Raw genomic sequence first — 6,000 nt, 5'->3', positions numbered from 1 at the left:
CACACACACACACACACACACACACACACACACACACACACACACACGATCCCTCATTCTAGAGACATATAATTCCATGATTCATCCTGCTTATTAGAGAAGGAAGAAAGGTCACATGGTTCCTTTGCAGAGTTCTTCCTGAAGAGTAGTGAATTACTCAGACAATGCAGGCCTGATGATAAAAGGTTTACTTTCCCCAAAGCTCCAAACATGTTTATCTTCTGTGGGTAGTCAAAACTATAGGAGAGTTCTCTGAGTCTTGGGGAGAGTTTATATGTGAGGAAGTGGAACTCACTGGAATAAGAAAAGGAAGAACAAAAAGTTGCCATGTCAGTAACTCTCAGTTCAATACCTTCCTGGGGTTGAAGTTACAAACTATTTCAAACTGATTTTCTATTTGTTCAGGGCTACCTATCAGTTCTTTTCTGTGGTAAAATAAAGGTCATCATACTCACCATAATCATTTTACATTTGGAGTGCTTGAACAAGATTTGGGTACAGAAGTATATTGATAGCAACACAAAAATTGTAAGCTAGACCTAAGTGATAATTCTCTTTGTTCAAAATATACAGCATGGTGTTAGATATATAATTGATATCAGAATGTAAGCTACCTAGCTCAAGAGTTCATACTAAAGGTCATTTCCCACAGATTTTTAGCAATTACTTCAAATGTGAATCTAACATATAGTACAGAATAAATTTCAGTTTTGCAAACATTGTAAAACTCTATGAACACAACTACAAAAAATTTGTCAAATGCATTTAATCAAGCTCTTTCATAAGAGATTATTGAAACATTTTTCAAAGAAACCATGACTTTCAATAACTTATGTCTTATTAGCTTAGTTTTACATAAAGGAAACCTAGATTCAAATCCTTTTTCTGATGTCTATTAGCTATATGACTATGGGCAAGTAAATCTTCAACTCTCAGTTTCCTCATCTGTAAAATAATGATAATAATATCTGAAGTACATCCCTCACAAGGTTATTATGAAGTGTAAATGAGGAAATTTGTGATAAGTAGCTCACAAACTTTAAATTACTATGCTAATGTCAATCATCACCATTTTCTTCTTTAGAAATAAATAGTAGATATGGAATTTAATTTGGAATCAGAGGACCTGGGTCTGAATTTTGGCTTCACCACTTATTACCTGTGTAACATTGACTGAACCACTGTGACTCTTTGGTGCTCAGATTTCTCATCTGTAAAATGAAGGGCTTAGAATAGATGACCTTTAAAGTCCCTGCCATGTCCAAATCTATTACCCTATGAAGAAAGCTGTGGGTATTGTTAAGGATATTCTATTCCAAATATCAGAGTTCCTTGAACAAATGTAAATGCACAAATACTAAACAGGTAAGTTTGTATATTCTTAAATAAGCCTAAATTTTAAAATGCTCAAGTTGTGTGAAGAACGAAGAAGTTTCATAGCAACATCAGAGAAAAAAATTACAAAATCCAAATTACTATAAATTTAAATCATTATTCTATTCAATTTCCAGTCTCAACTCACTTCACATTAAGCAGCTGGTTTTGTTTCCTGCTACTTTAACCTTTAACAGATTATAGGCTTTTTGTTTCCTCTTTCAGATTAGTCACAGCTGTCTTTCAGAAGAGAAATCACTATATTTCTTCCTTTCGCCCTAGGGAAGGCCAATACATCTCTTTTTGTGTCCAAAGCAACTTCTCTGCTCAATATGAGTGAAGTCTTACCAAAATCATCCTCCTCACTCCTCAGTTTCATGTTGGAATATGTAAGGTTTCTCAGAATATTGTTAAAAGACATAGACTTACTTGTTTTCCCCAAACTCCTCAGGAGATCTGAACTGAAGAAAGGCAGGATGGTGAACTGAAGACAGTACTGATTAGGAGTCAAATACAGGTTCAGAGTCTGGTTCCCCTAAACTTTATCTCCTCTAATTCATTTCTAAACTCTCTGAAGTCGGATTTCCACTATTATCATTTGATTGAAATTTTTCTCTAAAGTCACTATTGATCTCACAATTCTAAAGGACTTTTCTCAATTACCTTTCTTCTTGAACTGCATCCACTGTTGATCACCTTCTCCTCCAGGACTCTTTCCTTTCCAGGTTTTCATGACACTACCTTCCCCACCCCCATTCTCCTCCTAAATAAGTGACTACACTTTCTCAGTCAATTCATTGGCTCTCCATCCAGGTAAAACTCTTTAATCATGGATGTTCCCCAAGACTCTGTCTAGAGCCCTTTTCTTTTCTCCCTCTTCATTAATCTGATTAGATCACTGATCTAATTAGCTCCCATGGATTCAATTACCATCTCTAATCAGTTGATTCCTAGAACTATAAATTATTACATACCATTTCTCATATCCTACATCTATCCCCAGTATCAAATCACCAACTGCTTTTTGGACATCTTAAGCTGGATGACCCATGGGTGTCTAAATACCAAAACACAAGTTCTGTCCAAACACAACTTATTTTTCCTCAAAATCTTTCCTTCTTTCAAACTTTCCTCTTATTCTCAAGGGCAATACCATTCTTCCAATCACTTAGGTTTATAAATTCAGTGTCACCCTGACACCTTCATTGAATTCTTCTCATATATACAAGCTATTGACAAGTCTTGTTCTTTCTATCCTCATGATATCCCTTGTATAGACCTTCTCCTTTCCATTCACATAGCCACCATTCTGGTCTACCCCCCTTATCCCCCACCTCCTCATGCCATTGGTAGTAGCCACCTTCTGTGACAATTTTCCATGAACTCACTATATATCTTGTACGTAGTTATTTGTATTTCAGCTCTCTCATTAATATGTGATTTTACTGAAGGCAGGCACTGTGTTTTTACCTTTCTTTGAATTCCCCAGTGTCTAGCAGAGAGTGCTTTAAAATGCTTCCTGACTAATTAGCTTAATTTGGACAACTCATGTGGCTTCTTATCACCCTAATCTTTAAAAAATGAAGTGGTAAAAACTATAAGCTGTAAAGTCCTTTCCAGTCTCTCTCTCTCTCTCTCTCTCTCTTTCTCTTTTTTCTCAGAGAACGAGAAAACAGAGTCAGACATACAGAGAGACAGAGAGACAGAAAAAGAGAGACAGAGACAGAAAATTATTTAGACCAATGTTAGGGTTTAGTAGGGCAATGAATGTTTATATGGGGGAGAGAGAGAGCTTACTTACATAAGATCAAATACATTTCACTTACTGGGAACCAAATCAGTTTTTCTCTTAGATGCAACTTACCTTAAGTGGATGAACACCTCACTTCTTCTGAAGAAACAGTTATTACTTGCCTATAAAGTGAAGGAGTTGAGGCTAAAGGCTTGGTAAGGCCCCTTCTGGCTCTAAAAACCCTCTTGCTCAGGCTGTGTGTATTGGCAACATTTTTCAGCACCCCTGAGTATCCATGTCTCCTATGACACTCTCTCATTGAGTTCAGAGGCTATCTAGGGTCAGCACATATTCAGTACACAGCAGCTAAAAGGGAAACACAGGTGGAGTGGGAGAAGTAGAATGGTCACATGACCCAAAGCAATAAGAGTTAATGGCCTGGGCATGAAGAGCGTTAAGTCCCTAAATACCAGGGAAAGCCAGCAGGATCCAGAGAGCGTACAAAGAATGGAGCATAAGTTCACTTGTTAGAAAAAAATAATCCTTTTATAGTTTGGTCAATTTAAAACTCGTCTCCAAAGTGGCTTTTTATGTAGAAATCATAAAGCATGATCAGAAGCTCACTGGCATCTTCAGAAGTCTTTTAAAACTGTTTTAGGTTCTCTAGCTACAATGTAGATAAATCAGTACATACCGCTTGGGTCAGAGCCTGTTTTTTGAACCATAAAAATGGGATTTTAACTAAAAGTACTAAACATCACAGACCATTATTCTGTATTCACAGAACAATTCAATAGATATATAGCTATCTTGTCTACATTCTAAGTATCACCAGTGAGATGATATTTTATTCCCACTTTTCCTAAAATAAAGTCATGGTTAATTTACAGTGCTCTAAAGCATCCTTATAAATATGGACAAAATTATCAGACCATGAATTATTATTATCAGTCTACTATGTTACCAAGAAGCATGAAGGTGAAAAAATAGATATCAGCATTCTTCGCTACTGTCCTAATATAAATCATTGTTTGCACTGGAAAATCAGTTTAACGTATATTTTCAAAGCTGCTTAAAAGACTTTTCAATAAAAAAATTATTCTTTGATAGGGAAAGAAAACTAGGATTGAGTCTCCTCTGTGTCTCCAAAGAATCATAGCAAAATATCCCAGCACATTTGGGATATCACTTACTTTATCCCCATTCTCATTTTTTTTTCAATTTTCTTTTTTATGATTTTTATTCATTCCTTTTGTTATGATATTACTTACCTTTCTGGATATATCCTTTCCCTCTCCCTCTCCAAGAGTCAACCTTAATAATAAAAATAAAATAGAGGGGAAAATATTCAGCAAAATTAAGCAACTCATCTAAAAATTCCAACATTAACAACAGTGTTCAAGATACATAGCTGCTTGCCTCTGCAAGGAAGTGAGGGATTTATATGTGCATACCCTTTTCTGGCAGACAAACTTGGTCATTAAGATTTCAAAATATTCATTTTTGATTGTTTTATTGAGACAGCTAGGTGGTTCTGTGGATTAAGCTCCAGGCCTTGAATCAGGAAGATGTGAGTTCAAATTCAACCTCAGACATTTACTACCTATGTGACCTTAGGCAAGTCACTTAACCTGTTTGCCTCAGTTGCTTCAACTGTAAAATAAGGATAATAGCACCTACCCGAGGTTGTTGTGAGGATTAAATAAGATAATATTTGTAAATTGCTTATCACAATGCCTGGCACAAGGTGGATGCTATATGAATGTTTGTCATTTATTGTTATTATTGGTATTTCTTGCATTCAAACATACATACAAACACACAAACATACATACATACATACATACATACATATGGCATTATGTATATAATATTCCTACCTCCTTCACTTCATCACTCAGTTCATGGGTCTGCCCATGTTTCTCTCTATTCATCACAGGCCTTGTTTTTTATTCATTTATATAAAACAATTTTCTTAGCCATTCCTTAATCAATTATTTTATTGGTTTATTTTGAATAAGATTTTTTTTTGTTATAAGCACTGAATTTCTAAGCACTAAGGAAAAAAACACAGAAATGAAAAGGCTCTGACCTCCCAAAAAGTTTCTGTTAGGGGACAAGAAGGAAAGACAACATAGGCATATATAAAGAGTGTGCAGGCTCTATATAAAAATAAAAGATACACACACAAGATATAGCCAAGGTATATACAAAATAAATATAAGAGGTTTTTTATTTGTCTCTTTGTGGAGGGATAGAGGCCCTAACAATTCCCGCAACAGGAAAGACCTCAAGTAGAATGTGGAATCTTAGCAAAGCCTTGAACTAAACTAGAAATTACAAGAGTGGGAGGTAAGAAAAAGAACATTCTGAGCAAGAGAACAAAAGATGGAGCATCACATCTGAGGTGCAACAAGATGGCCTAAGACGACTCTTGGGAACTAGCCAGAATATATTTCATTTAATGCCCTGAAAGGAAAATACAACTCAGATTATTACTAATCTGTACAAATTGGGGAGCCTTCTTTGAATTCTCAATTAAGTTGACTTATTTGTACATGGTCAAGTCAAGCTTTAAACAGGTGAAATCAACATATGAATGTCCTCAGGCAAATCTGTGCTAGGTTTTTGGAAATAGCTGTGAAATGTTCATTTAAATGTTTCTTGTGACTGACGCTATGAGGAAAGGTACCTTTAAGAAAATACAGTATTGACATGATCATATACTCCTAAATGCCCTTCAAAAATCTGTGTGCTTTCATTGGTCAAGGAGTAAATATCTCTCTGCAGGCAAATCAATCCACAAGATGCACAAAGAAGACTGAAGACTTGAAAGAACAGATCTTAGCTGCAGAACATTAGGCTAAAGAGTCTGGGTGATCAATCAATTTTTT

The sequence above is a fragment of the Vombatus ursinus genome, unplaced genomic scaffold, assembly GCF_900497805.2.
Source record: "Vombatus ursinus unplaced genomic scaffold, bare-nosed wombat genome assembly UNPS02014812.1, whole genome shotgun sequence".
NCBI classification, from domain to species: domain Eukaryota; kingdom Metazoa; phylum Chordata; class Mammalia; order Diprotodontia; family Vombatidae; genus Vombatus; species Vombatus ursinus.
Note: the sequence above shows the minus strand (reverse complement) of the source record.